The sequence below is a fragment of the Haemaphysalis longicornis genome, unplaced genomic scaffold (genome assembly GCF_048455015.1).
Source record: "Haemaphysalis longicornis isolate Haplotype H1 unplaced genomic scaffold, Haemaphysalis longicornis Haplotype H1 scaffold_1, whole genome shotgun sequence".
In the NCBI taxonomy this organism is placed as follows: Eukaryota; Metazoa; Arthropoda; class Arachnida; order Ixodida; family Ixodidae; genus Haemaphysalis; species Haemaphysalis longicornis.
The window spans coordinates 411,906,071-411,930,449 of NW_027526203.1; the positions used below are offsets into that span (position 1 = coordinate 411,906,071).

Below are 24,379 nucleotides of genomic sequence, written 5' to 3' on the forward strand. Positions count from 1 at the left end.
GGCACAGCATGGCGTCATGTACATGCCAGCAGCATTCGTGACAGAGAAGCTAAAACGTGTACGCATCCCCACGCAAACAAATGTTGCCGGTGACAGCCAATGTACAACTGCTGCAAGCAGGAAGTATGGCTGTGCAGTCTGTTACATTACAAACACTACGCAGGGTGGGCTCCTTTTGTGCTCTTGCACCAAGGCCCCAAAAACAGAACAAAAGAAAAGATGGGTGCCTTTGAACTTCCTACTGAGGTATTCAGGCAGGCAGTTGCTTATTACAGCACGCAGCCCTATGCCAACAAACTCCTCCGCCCATCAAAAATTAAAAAAAAAAAAAAAAGCTCACTGAAATATGTTTCTGAATCACATTAGCAGTTTTTCAAAGCAGGGAGTGGCAGCAAGTAACGATGTGTCCTCAAAGCTAAAGAGCATATAAATAACCTTCATTTTGTGCTGCACGCATTAACAATTGTTAATGGTTGTTTTGGAAGACACTACCCACTTAAGTTTTAATTCAGATTTTTTAAATGCAGCCATGAAAAGTTGATGTCCCCCTTGTTCGCAGCTTTCAGCTATTTGATGGTTAAAGACCAACTGCACTCAAATTTCTCTTGGCCAAAATTAGATTTATTGAAGTTGTTTATGCTCTAAACTTCACCATGGAAAAGTTATACACCCAATGCCTACATAGCACAATAACTGCAAGTGTTCAAGGTATCTCTGTAACAGACGACGTTTGCACCTGTTCAGAGCCGCCTGTGACAGAGAAACGGAACCTCTCCCGTGGAGCTCGCACTTCTCCAGTGACAGGCACGGTGCACTACCAGACGCAAGGATGCGTTCACCAGGGGCGTCTCAGCTACACCGTCGTACCGCACTGTCAGCATACCATTTTAAAACTAACCGCATAGGTAGTAATATCCGCAACTTTTCAATGCAATAAAAGATTTGAATCCAACATACGCGCGCTTGTGACGCTTTTGTTGAGTAAGTGACACTCCTTTTATTCAAATATTTTTACTCAAAAATAGCGCAAAGCGCGAACTTGCCCGTAAATTCGTCATTACTGTTTTATCTGTCACAGAAAAAAAAAATCTTTTATGAATTGTTGACCACTTGCACTTCAGCGTGCAATATTTGCTGCCTTTGGGCTGGCCCAATGCCACCTCGACCCCTTAAACATCTCCAACAAAAGTTGGACGACTGAACTGAAGTTGTTCGACGTGATGGTATTAAAAGGGGACGTGGAAAGTAAAAGGACTTTTATTTGTGGACCAAATTTAATCAAGTAGGAGCATTTATGTAACTAAGCATTCTAACAAAACTGAAATCAGTTTAAGGATATTTCCTACACTTTTTACAAGACTAATTACCTGAAACTTGCTTCCAGCATAACTAATTAGGCAAGAAGTCAAGATTTTTGTCAGTGTGATCAGGAATGCCTATTCTGTGCAAGGAAGCTATTAGATAGAATTATATCTTTTAGGCATTAAAGAACCGGAAAAGTTTTTACTTCGTTTCGAAATCAGAAATAGCTTTGTGCAAAAAAAAAAAAAAAAGTTAAGCTCTTCGTGGATACCTAAAGTAAATAAAACATCTAATAGCTTCCTTGCACAAAACAGACCTTCCTGATCACACTGACGCAAATTTTGTTGAGTTCTTGACTAATTCGTGTATCTTGAGGTGACTTTGTGAAGGTAATTAGTCTCTTAACTCATTAGGTATAGGAGATTCTTTTAAACTGATTTTAGTTTTGTTATTAGGATAGTTTACACAAATCCTCCAAATTTGATTAGATTGGGTCCATGAAACTAAATGTCAACAAATATATTTGCAAATATATCGGCCATCTTTGCAAACTGCAAAAGCTACATTAACAGCTCCTCGCCTAAACAAATTATACTATTTTTTCAATCGCGAAATAAGGTATTTACTTTTGTGGAGTGTTTATCTGAAAGTAAAATATCAACTGCACATGTACCTGGTGAAAGCAGCAAACCGTGGTAGGTAAATAACTTTTTCTCGTTTCAGAGCACCATCTAGCCTTGGGAGCTAACGCGAGGTACCAAACTGATTTTACCATTTGATCCTCGATATGCAGCGAGGTGATGTAAATCCGGACCTGCTATTTTACTTGCAATGTCAAGGATTACTACCCCGGGCAGGTATTCAGATGCAAAAATAACTGCCGACGGTCGCCTTCATCACGGTTGATAGCAACGCAGTGTCGGAATTGCACTTAACTCCGTTAGCCTTGGCAAAATGTTAGCAGAAGTTCTTCTGTTGAAATAGTGTGAAATGCAACACTACAAGAAGCATTTGGAGGCTGTTGCGAGGGGCTGCTAGCACCAACATCCCCGCTTCCGTTCCATCACCTACCTCACGTCCGGCTGGCGGTAATTGCTGCCTTTTTTTCCAGTTTTGGCTCCAAAAACGCCAATCTTTGCAAGCAATTTGCGTCGCCCGCATTCTTGTTTGAAAGTGTATTGTAGTTAGCACTCTTTTTATGTGTACTATGAATTAACATTTTCACGTAGAAAATTTGAGTGCAGTTGGCCTTTATCCATAGTGAGAAAGAGACATAATGCTTACTATTCACAGGTTTTAGTAAAAGTTCAGGCCTCCCTATCCTAACTTTACCTGCTAAATACTTCCATCAAACAGTAAACTGTTTCACCAGCCATATTTGAGATAATTAGTAGTCCTCAGCTATGTATGACGTGTCAGCGCATTAAAAGTCCTTGTGCCTCTCGATTATTCGATTACTGCCCTCCTCATTATTGTCCTCTACCATGCATGGCTCTCAAACATGGTGCTATCGAACAGGTGTTTGGCAACGTGTGTATGAGGGAGGGGGGAGGGGGGGGCAGAGGGCTTTATGCAACATATATCTATGGTCCTTGACCCATCACCTCTTAATGGGCTGTCGTTCAGGAGAACCGCAAAAGGGATTCGATATTAACAAATATGGCAGCACAAAGAACTCCCCTCCACCCACACTGCTGTCAGAATATTAACTGCAACAGCAAAGGGGGAGGTGTGTGCATAGAGTATTATAGGTCATTTTACAGGCTGCATGCAGCAGAAATGAAGCTACAAGGCTATTGAGGTGCGTCTACCAGCAGCAGGACAATGATGATGTCCTGTCAACACCCCAGTTGTCGCTTCTTTTTTTGTTTCAGCCGGTCTCCATAAAGCGTCCCAGCTAGTTAGAGGCACTTCTTGTGCGGTTTGGTTGACAGCCATGGAACATCCAGTGCTCCATGCAGCTTGTGAAATGTACAATTATTTTACGCAGGACGCACCTGCAGTTATGTTACTGCCCTTACAGACCGCGTGGGCTATCACTATGTGCACGAACAGACAGGATTTTCAGAGCTCCTTATTATAAATGTACCTTAATTCCCCCCCCCCCCCCTTCATATACCTGACCTACTACCTCTACAGTATGCTAGGCCCTGCCCTGCACAAGGTTTCAAAGTGTGAAGTCTCCCCATAGCTTGCTTGTTATTCCTGTGTGACAGCGGCCATCCTTTTTATTTGGCAAACATGCCATAAGGATTTAATGAACATCTGAGAACAGTTGCCCTTTGTTTGAGCTGCTTCGAAGACCTGACATGAAGCAATTCATTGAACAAGCTTACGAGTATGAAGTGGCACTGCTGATCAAACAGAAGAGCAGTCTTGTTTTTGCTGCCCTGTCATCTAATAACTAAGTTCCTTGCGTGCAGTGCATGCGTTTGCTTTCATTATTAAGCTAGCTTTGAAGCCAGCCCCTCACACTTTGGATGCCAGCACACACTCTTCATTGGAAAGGCTGGAGCAATTACAAAACGTGGTAAATTGACAGTCAATGAAATATTTGGGGATGCACAGTGACCCCTTAGGTATCTGCTTCCAATTTTTCTTTGCACCAGGAACAAAACCCCATTACCTGTTATGACACACGCACCTTATATTTGCAATGGCAGTCGCCAATTATTGAATTCCAGTGGCACACCAATGAATTCAGGAGCTAAAGACCCCTTACGGGTCAATAAAATCTATCCACTCCCCATTCCCTGCTGAAGTGTCACACCTACACACATGGACCCTCTTCCGAACCCCCAATGCCTGACTCTGGCATTTCTATGGGCATAGAGAAAACTGAACCTAAAACAGGGCGTTGGTAGCCTGCTACCAATACATTCAAATGCCGATTTCAAAACCACACTGGGTGTTTGTCTACAGTATTGCAGAAGTAGTACTTTCTTTTTCTCTGTATACTACACGATTTCTCAGCAAGGCAGATTTTAAACCTGCAGCAAAAAGGGGATACGTCACGGCTGCAGAGCAACATGGCTTGCATGAATGGGACATGCGCCGAGAAATCCAGAAAATCTGATGATTTTGCTGCAATCTGTGCATTTCTGGAATGTTACGGCATCAGCGAGACTGTGGAACATATGGCAGTATCGGAACTTCAGGCGATTTGCCGACGTTGCAAATGTTCTATATCTTATCAGAGTAACCGTCATTTGGTCTTGGTCAAGACTCGTTGCTTCCTCGTCAAGGTAGTTTCACCCAAGGAGAGTCCCAGATGTATTCTCGGTCCAATGGCATACACAACTAGAGAGCTCAAAGTCATTATTATAGCTGGAAAACTTCTCCAGCAAAAAAAAAAAAGCTGAATTTTATCCAGTGTTAAAAATACAACTAAGGTTTCGTGTAATTTTCTTTTAGGATAAAAGTGCAGCATTGGGATTTTTTTCCCAGGCACCTTCCAAAAATTTTGTCCTCGATATATTAAGTTCTGCATTTTCCCATCCTACTTCAGTCTGAAAAACTATCATTCAAAAGCCCACCTGTTTAGCTTTATGTGCGCCTTGCATATTTCTCAGGCCAACAGTAAGGATTTTGCTAATACATGTAAAAAGACATTGCACAATCTATGAAGTGTTTTGAATTTATTTTTGAGATGCATTCGTATCCAGAAATCCACCCCCCAGTCTGACAATTGTATTCAACGAACGAGATAATGCATTTTAACATCTATATTGAGAAGAGATGTGCTTAGCCTCATTTTGCAGCCCTACCTTCTTACACTGAATGTACAGGAACCAGAAGAATATGGTGCAATAAATCTTGTGGCTGAAAAACCGCTGAAGCGAGGGATCAATTTTTTTTAATAAGGACATTGCCAATATGCATTAGAAGTCTGTACTCTAAATGTTGCACCGTATTCGTTTAGATTTTAAAAAGTAAGGCAATCACTTTCTTTGACAAATTTAACTTCATTCTCACCCCACTATCATTAAAACTCATTACTTAGCTGCATTTGTGTGCCTTGAATATTTTTCGGGTCAAGTAGTCTTTGCAGTGCACAAGCTAGCATTTAGTGCACGCAATTCCTTGTGTGACCTAGCCCGAACGCACAGTACACAAAAGGAGTTTGCGTTTTTGTGGACACACGCAATTGGCTGTAGTTTGCAGGTGCTGCGTTGCATGGTGTGCACAGCTGGAGCTGGTCTCACAAAGAGCAATTGCACAAGAGCCTCCTCCAGTTGGCCACCAGCCGAAATAGTTGCTTGTCCACATACCTCTCCCACACCAAAGATCTCGCGTTGCTCACACGTACCTCCAGCACACAAAATACTTGTCAGTACTTGACTGTACCGCCATGAGAAGCCGTCACCAACTGGTGTGAGGGATGCAGACGCCTGCCTTTGCTTGCGTTCGTATGGGTGGTTGGTTGGCTTGCCGAATAATAGTTACTCGATTTTTTTTTTCGATGGCGCTGGCGACTACTCCGAGACACACCGTACTATTAGTGGAACGTTGCTGGCACTATACTAAAAGCAGGGTTGACAAAAAACGCTTGCCACGCAAGCGCAATATGTTGCGCGCGTTGAAGGCTAGCTTATGCATACTAAAACTAATACCTGTTCTACACAATGAAAAGTTTATATCTCAGCCCTAGCCCAAAATTAGAACCACGCTCATGGGCTACCAAACAGCCCATGATAAGTAGGGCAAAAAAAAAAAAAAAAAAAAAAGTCCTTTCCAAGCTGCGATGTCTGTGACAATTTTTTGCAGATCATCAGAGATGTTCACTTCAGTGGCCCCCGACTGGGGATGCCGATGGCCGTTGTTTAGAAAGCAGCTTTATTTTCGTCGCACATTTTTGCAGAAGTTCACGTTTACGCTCACAACAGCTTTTTTTAACCGAGAACTTTCTGCAATGTCCACACCGCCTACAACACTGGTCTCAAATGGCCCCAAACAGATTGCAACCTATATTGGCATTACAAGGGCAAGTTAATGGTCTCTGCAATTACGTGTCACACGTTCATGGTCATGGGCAATGCCTTCGGTGTAACGGCATAGAAAACGGCCAACAGTACTTAACGCCTGCAGGTGCGGTTTCTAGACCATTGGCGACTTCAGCACGAAGGTCGTTCGGCAGTTGCTGCGCGATGCTGGTTGGGGGTGCGGGATGGGAGCTCGCAGTGTGTGCCCACTGCCTCCGATGATGTGTACAAGTTAAAGTAACTGGAGAAACAACTAGCAGGTGTCAGCCCCACTTTATAGGTGGGAGGGTTCAGAAATGGACTTGTGATGCACACTTTGTGTGCCTGTTCCAAGCGCTGGGTTGTCCGAAACAGCCACATTTGACATAACCCCTGTCGTAGTGCACTAGCATGGATTCCGAATAGCAGTTTCCAACCTGACAGGAAGCAACAAATCCTTCACTGCATCCACCCTGGCGACAGTGAAACCAAGGTGACCCAACAACCGCTTTCAAAACATGCCGAAATGGGGGCTACCTTCAGTGGTGCCTCTACAAGCAATGCTCATGGTGCAAAGACTTTGCGGCACAAGGCACACACAACAAAGCACAAGAGTATTCTGTGCCCTACTTGTATGCATGCACAACTAGGACCAGTAAAAGTTATTTCATCGTGCAGTGTTTTTTCTCATTTTCACTTTGTAAGCCATCACATATTACCATTTTTTAAAGACGCGTGTCATCCCTTTCCTGCCCTAACAATTCCGCTAGAAGAGTAGCAACTAGGCGTCTCTAGCCGAATGATCCAGAGTACGACCTCAAGTGCAAACTCGCAGCGATTTTAAGATGGCATGGCCAGCACCAGGGTTGTGTTAAGCACAGCCAGCAAATGACACATCATGTTCAGTTCAAAATCGTGCTCTGCAGCAAGACTGGTGTTGAGCATGGGTCAGTTGCCAACAAAGTCAGCTCAACATGGACCATCTTTTACAGGAATCAACTTGCAGCTTTAGCTTAATGGTGATCGTATGGGACAGGCACCACAATTTTTTTGAACAGCTGTTTACAAAGGCCTCTATGTGACTCTAAAGGGTCCCAACAAGAGCATGAGGGGACATTAGTGAAGCTAGCTGGCACATTTTAGGATAACGACGTGGGAAGTATTGGAGGGCAGGGAGCAAATAATGCCATTTTGTCAGCCTGACACAGGAAGAGGGCACAAAAGGTCCAAACTGTCCTCTTCTTATGTCCTTGTGAAATGTATGCTGTTCAGTCATGTCTTGAACTACCACCAAGTAATTAAATTCGCTGCTCTCCTGGTACCATAGGCAAGGTTCGAATTCTGATCAGGTGTTCACACAAAAGCTATACCCAGGCTACGAAGTGTGGCGTAGTGGAGGGCTACAGACTGCCTGCAAACACTGAAGACCTTCCTTTGTTAATGGATGCTGAACGTCTAAACACAGGCCAATGTTTTCCCCTTCCACTGCGAAGACAAGCCACTGCAGCCAGAGATCTAAGCTGCCGCTGGGTGCAAATACAATGTGAAACACAAAGACCACGACCCAGAAGGTCACCCGAGAAGCATTGGCCCTCTGCTGCTTGGTCATTTCTTGCCACATTTCATGTGGCTTACATTCTTGAAATGGAAAGCCAACTGTGCACTTGATACTCAGCCACTGAGCAGAGAAAGGGGTGATGCGACTGACCTATCTCATGACCGAAGCAGTGGAGTGCGACTGAGCATCTGTTGGGGTTTGGATGTCGCCGCCATACCTGCCTTTGCCACCACATAATTTATTTTGCTATACCAACAAAGGGTGTGCAGCGAAGTTTTGAAAACAAGCCAGCTCGTGTACATGTATATGTAGCATCCCAAAAACAAAGGTTGCCCATGTTGACACACCAGCAGAGTGGTACTCATTGCCTGCCTAATCAGAGCTTGCAGCCTCTTTGTAGAAAAGTCCAACCAAACCAATGCGACAATCCCCGACTGCAGTGTCAGGCACCCAAAGCAAGTGCAACGGCACCTTCCCTGGCACTACAAATAAGCATGTGCTCTTGATTAACTTGGCTAATACTGATTGTGTTAACATAAACTGTGGTGTTTACTGGCGCAAGGGCTACTCGGTCAAACCGTGCAGCCAACTGTGTCACACTCCATGTGCTCTTAGTGTACACAAAGGGTGCTTCACAAAGAAAGAAAATATGTGGTGGTTTCACGCCAAAACTACCAATATAGTTAGGAAGCTCACCAAAATGGAGAGCTCTGGATTAAATCCGACCACCTGAGTATCTAAATGTGCACCGAAATCTCGGCCCAGAGGCATTTCCATTTCTGGCCTCTATCAGAAAAACGGCCACAACATGGCCTGGATCAAACCAGTGTCCTTAGGCTTGCAATGCCTCAGCTACTGGGCAACCATGGTGGTCAAGGACACCAGTTAAAAAACGAGATTTAACGCATGCAGCTCATGTCCCAATTCACCTCCCATGCATCATCGCCCTCGCCAATGATGACAGCCTCCAGTTTTGGGTGACGAGCGCACTTGCCCTATATAAATATAAGACTAAACACAAAGCCAGTGTTAACTATAAGAAAGTTCAGCAAGAGAATTTTTAGGCCAGTGATGGTGTCTCGACAGTACTTGAGAGGCAGCCATGGTATGTGTCCGTCAGCTTCCCATGCTCTGAATTCTAGAATTAACTGATCCACACAGACTTGAGGATACTGTGGCACAAAACTAGCATTACAACCCTTTTCACATTGGACTGCTACGAGGGAGTTAAAAGTCTAGGAACGTGTGCTTACCCCCAGTGTGAGCATTTTTTTTTTTAGAAGTTCCATGCCAGGAAATCTTGTACTTTTGTTCACACGATAAAAGGAGGGGATGGAGAAGGGCTTCGGTATGTGAGCAGGTATGTTTGTTCAAGCCAGACAGCCCGATGTTCGCATGAACAAAAAAACAAAAGTTGCCTTCAAACAAGCCCTCGAGCTTGAAACCCACGCAACTGCACAGCTGTAAGACTGTCGCTTGTCGCCAGCAGCAACCTGTGATGGTTTGTCGCCCTTGCAAGGTATGTCTAAAAGGTGCTTCCAGCTGGTGAACTGAGGTTAGCTTGCACACTTTCACAGGTTAGGTAGGTCCACAGTTGGTATCATGTAAGACCGCAATGAAAACAATTAGCAGTTTGCAAGGGTGTCATTAATCTACCCCCTTCCCCTTTTTAAAACACATTTTATTGCACCACCTATTCCCAAATCGAAGCAGCCACGGGACTGCCTTCGACTGCAAATCAACGATTAGACAAATTTTGCTGTAATGCCATTAATAGAAGTACAGCCACATTTACAAGGGCATAGCTACTGCGTGCAGTGTTCTGGCAATGAAATGCTGGGTTGCACAAAGGTTTTGTGGAGTTAAAGTAAGTTTAAAGGGAAAAAAGTTCCCTAAAGGTGGCAATAAAGACAGTCTTATCCAAGTCTAGCATGCCAGAAAGAATGTGTGCCAACTGTTCACAGCAGCGCGTCTTGCGACAATCTCCCCATTATGCCTGAGAAGCCCCACGGTATGAAGTGAAGGCAGCATGTGAAGAGTGATGCACGGTAAATGAGGCTAAGGGCAGTTGCCAACGTGTTGGTCGGTTGTGCTCCCTTGGGTGCAAAGTAGCCATTGTTGCGGAAACATCAGCTGCAACACTGTGCGAGTATACCCAAGCCATTCCCACCAACCAAAGTCTCAGAAGTGGTGCACCAGCTGCAGAACACTGCTGGGTGAATGTGAACCTTTCATTGCTGATGAATAATAGAGCCAAGTTAGCCCAGTGTTCGGTAATATATTCAGAAGAGCACCCAAGACCAACACACATTAATTTAGCTTTTTAACAATGCCAAACAGCTTTAGCTTGCTCGAGCCTTTAGGGAAGTTTGACAGTGAAGCAATTGGGCTTTTAGATTTAAATACATTGCAGCAATAACTGGAAAATAAACCCAGCAGAATTTCTTCCAGCTTTTGGACATTTAAAATGTCCACAAACAGGCATGCAATACAATCCCATTGTGTGTCGAGATGTATTTTCATGTGGTCAAACTCTGCGTGAAAAAAACAGTGCAGGTACCCAGACGAAAGAAAGGGAAGACAGTACAGGCACTGTACTGCCTTTCCTTTCTTCCGGCCACGTCCCTGCGCTGTTTTTTTCACATGATGTAGAGCCAACTAGCCCAAACCCAAGCCTTTGTCAAACTTGGCGTGACAGTGCAGAAATCTAAGGCATGAAACGTCGATTTTAAATCCCAACTTTGTGGGGGAAAATCTTTCATCGAATAAAATTTAGCAGAAGCATGTTCCTGTAATGTTTCCTGCCTACAACCTTTTTCCTCCACAGTCCTGTGAAAAACATCAAAATGGTTCTACTGTACTGGGTTTGAATTGTCTAATATGCTCAGTGCATATGAAGAGCAGCTATCATCATAGACAAGCTGTGCGATAATCCACTGCTGCTGTACGTTCAGTGCTGTCACTGACAGCAGAACTTGTGAACATCCAGCATGAAATTCAGTCATTCACCTCGACAGAGGCGCCGCCCCCTCCACATTATCACGAACGGATGGCTAGCAGACTTCTCTCACTACCACCAGCGGCACACCACAAGCTTTCTTCGTGATGTCACTGCAATTATAAGTCAGTTTAATGTGCCAAAAACCACACACTTCTAGCTTCTCAAATGGCAAGAAGTGGTGGCCAGAGAGAGAAATGTGTGCGCGCGCTTACATATGAAGCACAACTCAGATGGCACAGTCCGCACTTGTGCACATAACATGCAATTGTAAGAATAACCTTTGCTGTTCATCCTTGATGCTCTGCTAATGCAGACTGGCACAGGTACAAGAGTTGTATAGCCCACATGCCACTCCCATAATTTCTTCTGCTGAACAAAGCCAACTGCACCCAGCATGGCCAGGCTGCCTAAGTGCAGACAGCTTTGACCCAGACTGCTTCAACCTTGAGATAGACAGTGATCAGAACGATGCACAAAGTCTCCAACTTCAGAACGGTGTCTGCTTTTATAAGACTGCTCATTCCCCCACAACAAAATACGGCTGTCCTAAGTGGGAAGACCTGCTAGCTTTCCGCCTATCGTACACAGGAGGTGAAGTGGAAGCCCGAATTATGGACAGGGACGCTATCGATGTTTTACACACAAATTATTACAGCAAGCTCCGAAAGAGCTAGTTCTAAAGAATGGCTGAAGCACAACATGCTCACAGCTCAAAAGCTGCCTGTTCGGGGAAACAGCTCAGACAACTAAGCGAAAATTGCTGATCCGTTTGCGCTCGCTCAGTGGACTGAAAAAATAGTCTGCTCGCGCAAAGCAAATCCAAACATTCAGCTCCCAGCACAGCAAGTAACAGACCCTGATAGGCTATAACAGCAGGCACAGAAATCGCGTGATTGTCCGAGTGTAGGGCTTTTTTTGTTTGTTTGTTTGCACGGCGAAATACGGATGAATGGTCGCACCGCAAAGCCGCATCGGCGGTGCAGATGCGCTCGGCAGGGCACCGGTGGGTCGAGATGTTTTGTGGTCGTTTCGAGCAGCACCGTTAGCAAAACGCGTCTGTGCTAAGTGTCTCGCGAGGCGCACAAGCTTAGGCAGGGCTGAAGGTTCCAGTACAGCGGAGGCCACCAATGCCGACAAGAGCCAGAGCGAAAGTAGCAGGAAAGGCGGGCGGGTCCATTCCTTTTGCAGCAGCATGGAGGCCGATGCAGGTAGACGCGTCGGTCGTCGCCGATTCGTCGCATACGTGACGCGATTTCTTAGAAAGCCGAGTCGTCTAGCGCCGTCCGTATTGTCGGTGGAACGCACTACCAAAGTATTTTTTTTATTTCCTCAAAAATATGTGTACCCCCGAAACATCACCCGAACGATATGTGTGCAGGTACAGAAGACGGAACCTGGCAAAGACTATACCAATCCACCAGGCCATCGGGAGAACCACGCACAAACGCAAGTGTTACATCACTAACCTTCAAAGAGACTGGATATAAATGCGCATTGGTTGAGACTTCGCGTACCAAGCTGCCGCCTCAGGGGACTTGGGGTAGATCGCTTGACAAGTCTTGCACTGAAACACGGTAGCAACCTGCAAAGGAAAAAAATACAAGTGCTCTAGCTACTTACCGCATGCACTTTAGAACCGACGCCGCCGCAAAAGGGCCGCACGCGACCACGAAATCATGGCGCCGATTCCCGACGCGGCCTCCATGATAACCCTGTTTTCACTACCTTAGGCCTAACGTAGAACGCCGCAAAACGGACGCACTGCTGACTAGACCCTATCCTTATAAGCAATAAAATTAACAAAAAAAAGGCGCCCATGTCTACAAGAAAACTGCATTAAGTACTAGGAAGTCATCTCATAAACGAAATTCCAAACGCCACCAATACCGGCCAACGTCACTAATGCGTCGCGCTCCGACATGGCGAAGCCGTCGTAACAACAAACGATCTTACCTTCAACTCCCGACGCACCTTCAGAAGATATTCAAGACTGGGATATTCACGAAACAGAAGCCTGCAAGGAAAGAATGCCTAGTGGGTTCAGAAAAAGAAAGACAGGCGCAGAGCCCCGCGAGAAACGCGCCGCGGACGAGGACACGAAGCCGCCGCTGCTAGAACAAAGCAATGCCAGAAAAAAAAAGTGGATACGGATTTGGATATCTGGCGTCTTTTTCGTCAAGAGCTACTTGCACTACTAGCCTCCTAGCGCCGCCTATGCAAACTTATATAAAGTATGAAACTCTATGTTATGATTGAATGATTGCATTAAAACTATGATAAAATGTTTTGTACTGTTCTCCAAGCCACTCTAATAAAATTGGTTGTCAAAGATTTTTTACAATTGCATTTCGGCTTCTTGTGGAGGTTTGTTTGATTTATCTGCACTACGTGGACTTGTTCGCGCACTCAGCAACATTTTTTGGCACTCAGTAACTCAATGTGCAGGACATTTCCATTGTGCAAAGTACACGTAGTGCAAAGGCATTTGTGCAAAGACACTGTGGTGCAGCTCCTGGCTTCTTGCCGTTCGATAAACCGGTAGTGCAGAGCATAGAGTTTCTCACTAGCTCGTGCAGAGGAGCGCAGGATCAATTAATGGTTTTCTCCTGCACTCGCAGTCGTCGAGGGGACGCGCGAAAAGAAGTGAAGGTCCGGTTTTGATATTTGGGTGCGATGGCAGCAAGCTGCGTTTTTTTAACCTCCTTGCGCGGTACAGAACTGCTGCGTAGTAGTTCAGGAGGGACCATAGAGTCATGCCTTTTGCTTTCAACCGTCGCGATGAAGCTCTAATCCAATCAGAACAGGCTTTTGAAAAAGTTGGCCCCTATTTTTGCAATTGTTTGGAAGCAGAGAGTTTCATGGATTAATGTACTAAAGTGAACTTGAATATTGTAGTTCACAGTAGTGATGTCTTCGATTTGGCTGCCCTCGCTGAACTCATTCAGGTAGTGCAGCACTTGCCTCTTCGATTTTCGAGTGCAGCGCGCGGCCCCTATTCTTTTCTCTTCGATTTACCGACGCTGCAGAGTACTTCTTCAGAGTTCTGGGTTTTCTTTGAACTTCCCAGAAAGGATGTGCACAAGCAGACAAGAAAAGTGCAGGACCGGTTCTGCAGTGGCGGCACCTGCGCGTAACTAATCATGAACCATAAAGGGTTCCCAAGAGAAAATATTCTGCTGGTTTCTGCTGGTCCCCGTTGAGGTGGTTTATGGCCAAATTCCCAGCTGGGACCAGCAGGCTGCTGGTCCCCGTTGGGACCAGCAAGCAGCTGGGACCAGCAAGCTGTTGGCCCCAGCAAGCTGTTGGTCCCAGCAGGCTGTTGGTCCCCATTGGGACCCACAGGCTTGCTGCTCTCATCTAGAATTAGTCACTTTGTGGGGAAAATATATATCGCCAGTGGCATGTGCCTCCAGCTAGAACAGCATGATGTAGACATTACACATGATGCACTCAGATGCATTTTATTTACCAGCAAATGTTGCAACTGCCATGCACACTTCCCTTGTCGTTTTTACAGCGACTTAATTTCGTGGCGTCTAGAACTCCTCTGGACAAATTATACAACGGCCATTGAACAGCATTCCCATTATGAATTTATATCGGAACGGCATTCACCTTTGCACAGCAAGTGATGCAGGTAGCGTCTTTTCACAGGACACACGAACTCTAACAAAGACATACGAAGCGGCGAGTCCTACGTACTACACCATGACGCCGCGAAATGCGGCCGTGTTCACGTTCACAAAAGTTCGGTGGGCAAAAAAAACATCTTCGGCAACACTCCATGACATGACGCCGACTGTTTTGATGTAGAATTACGTTACAAGATGCTCAGTTGGCGCCGTATTCGTCCCGCGCAAACACACGATCACAGCACCGCACACCGCACTTTGTAATCGTCGCCATGTTGGCTAGGAAACAACTAGCTTGGCACGGCTTCAGTTGGCTTCGCGGCCGGCTTGTTAAAAAAAACGTTGCCGGTACGGCCGGTACGTTAACGAACAATCAGCGACAAAAATACATTTATAGCTTGAAGCTGCAAATTCAGGTTCCTTCTACGATTGTCAGCTTTTAGGTCCGCTCCGACTTGGCTGCTTTATGAAGCGAAAAGTGTGGGTTAGGGCATGGCTGATTTTTGCAGTGTTGGTGGGCGAGGGTCCGTTTTTCTTTCTCTTTCTCTTGGGAATTAGAATAGAATATTCGGCGAGTATATTATGCCTAGAAATAGCAAAAAAACCAGGACTCAAGAAACGAATTGGGCACATACACTGCAGCTCTCCAATTGTTTCGGGACCAGGCTTATATTCGTTTTAGGAGCACAAAGTTGAGCTGTAGACGTCCTACGACCTTCGGCTAATGATTTGCTGGTTCCAGTCGGTCTTTATAGCAGAGACCATCTGGGTACCAAGAAGTCCTGGGAGCAACTGTTGGTCCCAAATGCAGCCCTTATGGTCCCAACTGCAGCTGGTCCCAACTACAGCCTTGCTGGTTCCAACAGCAGCCCAGCTGGTCCCAACTGAAGCCTTGCTGGTCCCAATAGCAGCCCAGTTGGGACCAACTGGAGCCCTGATGGTCCCAACTGAGGCCCTGTTGGGACCAACAGTGGCCTAGCGGGGACCAGCAGCGGCCCAGCTGGGACCAGTAGCGGCCAAGCTGGGACCAGCAGAAACCAGCAGCGCCCCAGCTGGGACCAGCAGAAACCAGCAGAGACCAGCTAAAACCAGTTCATATATTTTCTCTTGGGTTGACAGCGCATAAACACGACGACGACACAAGGAAGAGGAGACAGGACAAGCGCTGATCCTGTCTCCTCTTCCGCTGATCTTGTCCTGTCTCCTCTTCCTCAATTGTGTCGTCGTGTTTATGCGCTGTCAACCCTTTATGATGCTACACCAACTAGCCCACCAAGCCATCCTCGTAATCATGAACCCATGCAAAAAGTGCAGGACTTTCATTGTAGGAAACTCTACGTGCAGGCCCAATCGAATGGCCTGTTCGCGCGGATTTTTGCACAACGGGGTAGGGTGCCTCGATGCGCGCCCGCTCCGCTGAGGGTGGCGCCACTCTTTGAAGGGGTCGCCGCCGCCAAGACCGGTTCTCGGGAGGCGCCGCCGCCATTTTCTTGCATCCCGCCCCCGCCGACTCCCGCGCTAGGCGCGCGAAAAGCGGCGCTCTTGACAAAATCTCTTTGCAGAATGTCTGGGTGCTGCGTTCTCTTGTGTTCTAGCAGCGCTAAACATCTCTTAAGCATGTTTCGTTTCCTAGATACCCAAAAAGGCGGCTTCTGTGGACGGTGAAGATCAAGCGGGACAAGTGGCAGCCGACGAAGCACTCCTGCAAATGCAGTGCCAGTACCCGGCTTCCAAGCAGTGCAAAATCTATTTGGGGCTATTGTAAGCTTGTCTGTGTGGCTGTTTCTCGATACCAGACGCACGGTTTTACGTGTTTATGTTGGAGGTTTCATCATGCTTTTGCGGCCTTTTTATATTTTGATCGATGCAAACGGACATGGCCTCTTAAAGCGGGGGGCCGATATAAAACGTGTGGCGCTTTGCATCTTTAGTCATTTCACTTTGTATCACGAAATAAGGCGCTCGTTGTAAAAAGGTGTGCGACCTTTCTCAGTCCCGAAGCGTCACCCCGGCGCATCACGCTTACTTCCCCAAAAGCCCATTTTTTGGCAGTGTGAATGATATATCCCAAAGCGTAAAACTGCATGCGACGCGTTATGCTCGTGTTTCTCCGTGTTGTCTCAACTTAAGGTCTGTTATAAATCTTGTTGTGCGCAAAAATTATAATATTTAAGACATTTATTGTCGCTTATCATGCCATAAAAGTAGCGCATGGAGGTGAAAAGAAATGTGTTACACCTCTATTATGTGAATCATGTGGGGATGTGAACCGATACGCGTGGATGCCGGTTTGTTTGATTGGCTTGATTTCACGTCATTTATTCTTATTTCTCGGGAGAAAAAGACACCTATATTGACAATTTAGCGTGCAGGCTCACTTTGAAGGATCCTGTTTTGAACAAATCCGTGCAGATGGATGGAAGGAGCTGAAGCCAAATGCTGTGCTAACGCCTTTCCCAATCAGAGGTCGGCATTTACCATTTCATTCACTGCGTGTTTTCGTATAAGTGCGTACATTACTTTAAAAATCGGTCCAAAGCAGCGAAAGCCACCCGGAGACAGAACGCAGCCTGAGCCCACATCCAACAATGAAGAGGTGGACAACCCCGCTGAAAAACTTCACGCATCATCAGACAGCGGAAATCCTCCCCGAGTCAACTCACAAGAGACGCCATCGGTATCACAAGAGACGTCATCGGAAAACCTCCAACTCAACAGCCCAGGTGTCGAAGCTTTGAATGTCGAAATTCCAAACTCGACAAATAAAACTCTCACAGCTAGTGAGACACAAAGGGATTGAGCTGAGTTGAAAAAGCAGTTGGCAGACCTGGAAAGAAGATACACCGCACTTCAAGAACATCACACACATGCTGAGAACGCAATTCAAAACCTCAAAGAGCAAGTTCGAAAACATTCGAGCGTAATCATCATTACCTGTATTATAACTGCAGTGAAGTGTGTTCGTATCATTTTGTACATAATGTATTATGTATCAGCAGTGGAGGATGTCGTTCATAACTTTGTGCATAGTGTATTTTTGCTTCAAGGTATTAAATGATTTTCCTACATCCGTGTAAGCCTTTATGTTTAGATTGCAGCCCAAGGACGCTGGTTCTATTCTCGACCGCGGCGGCCGCTTTTCTAATGGAGACGTAAATACAAAACGCCCGTTTGTTCGAGATTTCGGCGCATGTTAAAGATTCCTAGGTGGTCAAAATTAATCCGTAGCCCTCCACTACGGCGCCTCATCACCATGTAGCGTAGGCGCTTTAAACCTCACCAATCAATCAATCACGTTCAGATTGCACAGTGCATGCATGACACAATTTGCCGCCAGGCAATCCTATATATGTAAGTACCGAATAATAGTTTCAGTGGCTGTAAGCGTGCCGGACATTCGCACTTGAATATGCAGCAGTTCCCTTCCTTCGTGTACTCCGCCTACTTTCTGCTATGTTTATATATAAACGCAACGACAGCAAGTTCACGGCGCCGGTATGACACGACGGCGTGAAGTTTTCCGCCATGGAGGAAAGAAAAGCTTAGGAGAGGCCCTGACGTCACACCCAGCGCAGCCGGAAACGCCATTTCTGTAAGTCGAATGGCGGACCATTGGCCCTCCATGCCATTGGCGGACTCTTTTTGCCTCTCTCTCTCGGTGCACCTTCTCCGCCTCCTCCGTCCTGTATCGCCTCTCTTGTCGTCTGCATCTGCCAGCGCCGAGCCGGCGGAAATCAGCTGATAGGCAGGTAGAAGGCCGTTTTGCAGCGCGTGACCGTGAACCTAAACGCGCGGTTACACTGTTACACGTCTTCAGTGTGGCCGCAGCAGGTTTGCGAAGCGGCTCGCTCTAACAATGCCGCTATGCTCGGTGCCAGGCTGCAAGTCGCGATCGGTACCCAAGGAATTGGGCGTCACTTTCCACCGGTTAGTGCATCATTCCGCTGACAAGTATTGCTGTACATTGGTGTGCATTCATCCTTTGTTTGCAATCGCCGCCGTTTATAGGTTCCGAAGCGATGGAGAACGCCGCAAACAGTGGGAGAACGCCGTGCGGCTACCGGACTGGAAAGTGCCCAAGTTTGCGTTGCAGTTTCACTGGCAATCCCTGAGATGACTAGTCAATTAAACGGCCGTTCTATATATAGTACTTCATGCAGATTTCACGCTAAAAAATTGTGGAATGTTTTTACCGTTGTTCGCGTGCCTTCGATAGAATTTTTTGCGGAGGAGGAGGAGGAGGAGGAGGCAAAACGTTTTATTGAGTAAAAAAAAGTGAGAGGGTGGGTGGCGTCAATAAACTTTTTTTCGCCAAGTTTCAACTTGTCTCGGTGTCAATAAATTCAAGGTGATATCAGTTGAAAACGTTCATACACTAACCTCGCAGTATGAAGCTTTGAAAAGCGAAATCCAGAGCGAGACCACAAAAAGATCCAGATTCCAGATACAGCACTCTTCCAGTCAACAGACGGACACCTACTAAGGTAATAGGACGATGGAATTATATCAACTGGGAATCTACCTTGTAACAGTTGCAAAAGCACTGCCGCGCATTGCCGGCCTAGCAAACTATATATTGCAGCGGCGGTAACCAAAAAATTGAGTTGCGAATCGTTCGGTTGCAAGTCGCCTACGTACTGCACACCGTGTATCACTTCCCGAAAATCTACCTGACGGGTGTCCGCGCGTACGACGGGACGGCGCGTTCACGATATCTGCACTTCAATAGGCGCGTCGTGATCGCGACCGGAGCAATAGCTTGACGCGGTACAAGGTGCACTCGCAAGTAGACATTAAATGACATATTCACATCGGCGCAGCTGTCGCAACTCGCTGCATCCTTTTCGAGTTCCGCAAGACCACAGAGCAGCAAAGCGAAGCAGCAATCTTCGCAATCGGACGACAAGGCAGGCGCTGCCTTTCCTCCATGACTGGCGAACGGCGGGCGGGCTGTTGCTAGGACGCTGTTGCTAACGCTACTTCCAATGGCCGCCGAAAACACGTGACTTCCTCCACACTTTTGCCAATGCGCGGGGATAGCTGGGGGCCTCTCCTAAGCTTTTTTTTCCTCCATGTTTTCCGCCGTGTCACCTATCGTAAAAAAAGAAAGGCATTCACCATACCTTCGCTTATCACCTCAAAATAGAGAATTCTTCACCAAAACCTTACTCTTCTGTTCATCTACGCTAGAAAAAGAATGTATATCAAAAGTAAAGCCAAATCAAGCCCACACTGTTAGCGAGACCAGCACTATCAAGGCGCGTCACGCAGCAAACGCGCGCCCCGCGCCTAGTGGATGCAAGAAAATGGCGGTCGCGCTAGCAGACGACGCGGTTGTCCTCACTAATCCTCACCCTCAGCGGAGCGGGTGCGCATCGAGGCACCCATGGAGGCACCCTACAACGACAACGGGGCTGTAACTAGCGCCACTACCGGATGCAACCGAATAGTAGCAAATTTGTAGTATGTTATTTGTCATACAGATGGCGCTCTATGCGCAAGCGTGTTGCGCTCAAAGAGCATTGCGTATTGCGCTGGCGAGCGCTAAGAGCTAGGTAAAAATCGTAATACTTTTACGTTATTCCCTTGAGTCTCGTCAATTTGCCAATTGATCTTTTAACGCAATTTTATTTATTCTTTCACGCAATTCCTCAGTGGTAAATTAGGCGCTGGGGCATGAGAAGCTGTTAGTTTTGAACAGCGAGACGTAAATTAATAGATTAATAGACGTAAATTAATGTCTACAAAAATGTACAACATGCCAAATAGCATAAAGATGAAGTTATAATTTAGCCGGGCTGTACGATTGCTTTGCACTCTCATAAGCAGCGATTTAACAGCGGAAAGATTGTGTTTAATGCGAGAACAAAACCAACAACTTACGTTGGGAACAAATTAATATGAAGCAGCCTCGCGTACAAACGCTATTTTATTGGTGTTAGCTCCTAATAAAGCACAATACGTCGCAGAACCAGCCGTGATGTTGGGACTGGTAAGACCACGATTCAGGCAGGCAGTTTCTCCATCGTTTCTACTTCTCCACTTGCTCCGCGTTGTCTTCCTTCTTCCTCCATGGCGCCACCTGTTGGAGCTCCCTGCGCATGCGCGTCCGTTCCGTCAACTTCCTGTGTGCACGCATCATGTCTCACCCGCATCCCTGATTCCTCCCCCCCCCTCCCCCTACCACCAAGGTAGGTGGTTGTGGCTGTATTCCCCTTGTTTTTTCGCCACAGTGTGCCTTAAACGTTGCGATCGGATGCTGAGCAACGAGTGTCAAACGTCAGCGACTACAGTCTGCGACTAGCAAGCATTCGGTAAGCCTTTTCGTTTCCTCTCTGGCAAAGTTGCCTTTCGGAACTTTTGTTGAAGGAATCCTCCCTCGCTCTCCGTGATGGCGGCGTTTGCGTTGAATTCGCTCCCCCGTACAAGCTATTCAACGACGAACTCCGCTGTCACACGGTGTGGCGAGGTTTCCCCCCCGTATGGGCAGACCGACTGCTGCTCTCGGGGATGGCCTGTTATTTGTGTCGATCGGCTGTAGCGTAGCGATGCCTAAGAGCAACTTCCCCTTGCAACGGAGGGCCCCGGAGACGCACTGCCCGCTCCGTCTGTCCGCATCCTCTTAGTTGAGACGCGTATGTTTTCTTTATTTTTCGCTTAACCTGGTGAAGTGTTTTGTTGCGAGTGTAGTGCCAGTGAGTGAGTGTGAGCTCGAGCCCGGCTGGTGACGAGCCTGGAGCTCGCGATCCGTGGAGGAAACAAAAGGCAGGAAACCTGGGCGGCTGCACCGTTCGCTGCGAATCAACAAGTGGCAGCCCATCTTGCGCCGCTGCCGGCCGCTTCATTGCTTTGAGTTGGGCAACGCGGCTCTGAGCCATCGCTGAATACTGTGTTCCGCCGCATCCTCGCGCACAGGTGAAGTGAAAAACGTCGTAATCCTCGTTTGGTACTAGACAGAAAATAGAAATAAAAAAAGGGGTGACATCACCTCGATCGCGCTGCTGAGTCTCCTCGTCTATCTCTCTGTCACCCGGCATTCCCACTCTATTGTCTGTCCGTTTATCTAGCTCGAGGCAGTCGTTAGGGCGTTGTGGGCGCAATTTCTGCGTATTAGTATTTGCTGACAGATTCTGGATGCAGCACCATTCTCGTCCAGTGTAGGCAGCTGGTTCTTGCTACTGATAGCCCAGCCTGCGCTGTCAGCTGGCTGGCGCCTTAATTCCACGCTCCCTCCGAGTATCGGTTCGCGCGTGGTACCAACACCGGTACAGGGCTGGAGGCAGTAAAAGCGAGACGCCGCAGCTCGCGGGAAAACAACCGTGGATTGCAGCGATCCGTATGTCTGCGTCAGCCTTTCCGCGGCGGTGTAGGTAGGAGAGTGTTGAATAACCCAAATGCTCGGCACTGGGCTGCTGCTTCGGGCTTTGGTATTCGTTAGAATGTCAGTCTGGGCTACCCTTTGAAGTGGTTCGTCGCATGCTTGGTTATGTTGTTGTACGCTAATGCACTAGTCCATGTGCCGGTTGTAACCGTATGGCAACTGAGATAATGTTAGAGTAAGGGGTTGTAACTTCAACGTAGTGGATGATCGATTTGCTTATGGCACGTTCACGGAGATTGTAAGAATAAACTTTTTGTGGGCAGCGCGCCGCGTCAACACCTGACCTACAAGGCGCACTGTGGAGCGGAAGGCTGCGGATTGATTTGTGCCGCTTGGGTTTTTATTTATTTATTCCACCTGGGCGGTTTTGGGATTTTTTCTTGTTTTTTTTTTTTTTTGCACCCGTTAAACCCGAACCTCTCTTCCGAAGGAAAAAAAAAAAAGTCACACGAGCTTGGATGAAATTGCACGAGCAAGTGCCGTCTTTAGTAGCAAGTTTGCTGACCAATGAAATTCGCATGTCTTAACCGGATAGGAGCACTGTAGTTTCTAACAGTCATATATGAACAGTCGACTCTCGCAAAGTCGGCCTTTTTATTTTATCACTTCATTTGGTGAAGTTTTTTTTTTTTTTTTTTTTTTTTTGTAGAGATCTAATTTTAATTTTGGTTCATTCGATTTTCTGCTTATTTCGGCTAGGTTGTAGCGGTTTCACGAGGGTTGAATTTGCGAGAGCCGACTGTGCTGGTAATTTTGTTTGCGTAATGATGGAAAGCGACAATTTTTTTTAAAAGCTATAAGTACTGCTCGCGCGCGCGCACACACAAAAGGGGTGGGAGGGGGGCTGCTTTTAAAATACCCTAAACCGTACAAACAAGTGTAGTTCCTTCCGCCCGTCCCACGAGCGCTTCTGACCGCAGCTTGCAGTGAAACGAAGGCGACGCGGTATCTTTTCAAACTACTATCGGTTTTTCTTTTTTTGTCTTAGGGCGTCATGAGTTGTCATGGGCACGTCCATGCGTGACTCATAGACGTCGTCGCCGGGAACGATAGGTAGAACTTTGTTCTTCTGCGCCCCTCTTGACGGGTCAGCATCGGTGCCCTGCGGCTGCGGCCTTTCGGCAGGTGCTCGGTGGTGCTCCCTGAGTAGATTGGAAACTCCGAGAACCTCGGCCCGACTTGGGAGCGGAGGCTGCAGGAGCGCGGTTCCTGAACTCATCCCGATGGGGCGCCGCAGCTGTGCACCGTTCAGGCGTGCACCGACTGCGGCCTAAACTGTGCATCGAAGTCCACATGACCCCGCAATGCAGGCGCGGGTGCGTTGGCCTGTGCGCGGAACAGAAAGAGCGCGGTGTGGTTTCCATCTCCTCGATTTGGCTACACTTTCTGCACCACTACAGGCGGTGCAGCACTCGCGCACTCGATTTACCAGTGCAGCTTGCGCCACCTGCACTTCGGCCCTCGATTTGACGCCGTGCTGCACCAGTTCTTCTACACTTCTGCACTAGCCCCTGTGCGAGTTCTCGTATCGTGCAAGGTGTAGCGTGCGAAAGAACTGGCGCTGCACTTGCACGGCACTTTTGTGAACTAGTGCAGAAAGTGTTGCCGAATCGAGGAGACCACATGTATCCCGCTTGCTAGATGATGTCCTCGCTGCTCCTTTGAGAGGGTTTTCCTTTCGACTTTCTGTGACGTCCGTCCAACATTTTTGCCCTGGAGGGAGGCTGATTTGACGTCCGTACATACAGCCTCCCAAAATTTTAATAATATAGCGGGAGCGACGACCGACCGGCATGTCAGCGCCTTATCACGGTGTTCAGCAGCGAAATAGGCGAGAGTACGCGCATAGGGCCATCTGCTGTATGAGTGTCGTCTGCTACGCTGTTTCCTTGAGAGTGGCACACCCCCTGCTACTGCATCTGAATGAATTTGTGCCCCACGCTGCTTAGCTAACTTTGGCGATAGCGAAACGGCCTGGCAAGGTAAGAAAAACGGGGGTGCGTTTCCCTGGGAAGAACAGCGGAGCAGACGACGCTCCCACAACAGATGGTTCCATGCGCGTGCGCGTAGCCTCGCCTATAAGGCGCAAACTTGCCGATCGGTCGTCGCTCCTGCTATATTATTAAAAATTTGGGAGGCTGTACATTCTTCGCAGTACTCCGTTTTGCGGAACGTCTGTACGTGCAGTAGCATAAGTTGTTTGGTATCTCCGTGCACGTGATGCCCTTGAGATTTACAGCGATGGTGATCCATAGCACAGTTCCATTTTATCTCCTGTTTTTTTTTTTTTAACATACCCGAAATAGACGGGTGTGGTATGTGAAAAAAAAAATCGTAAAAATTTTTTTTTCTTGAAATGCCAAGCAGCTGACGCGCACCAGCTTACATCAGAGCGAGCGGTCAAGAAGCGGGGATCTCTCATCACCCAAATAAATACCAGAAGAAATTGCCTTTGTGTCCACGTAAAAACTGATTGGATTTAGATGTGGCAATTAACCTTGTTTCAGAGATGTGCTTCTACAGCGTCGGCTGGAACGGCAATAA

At 47.1% G+C, this 24,379-nt stretch overlaps 2 protein-coding genes across 4 annotated transcripts in view; one reads left to right on the plus strand and one right to left on the minus strand.

Annotated features, from left to right (window-relative positions):
- The window catches only part of LOC144155506 (epithelial splicing regulatory protein 2-like), a 37,346-nt gene extending 24,380 nt beyond the window's left edge, over positions 1–12,966 (minus strand). For 2 of the 3 annotated variants that reach the window (XM_077686999.1, XM_077687000.1), the window contains exons 1-2: positions 12,776–12,966; positions 12,289–12,404 (exon numbers count right to left, since the gene is read on the minus strand). The gene's annotated coding sequence lies outside the window, so the exon portion shown is untranslated. The remainder of the gene's footprint in view (positions 1–12,288; positions 12,405–12,775) is intronic. The other variant, XM_077687001.1, reaches the window with a different exon arrangement.
- A 7,597-nt stretch (positions 12,967–20,563) lies between these two features.
- Peb (zinc finger protein pebbled) overlaps positions 20,564–24,379 on the plus strand; it is a 46,713-nt gene continuing 42,897 nt past the window's right edge. Inside the window, exon 1 of the mRNA XM_077687002.1 lies at positions 20,564–20,768. The gene's annotated coding sequence lies outside the window, so the exon portion shown is untranslated. The remainder of the gene's footprint in view (positions 20,769–24,379) is intronic.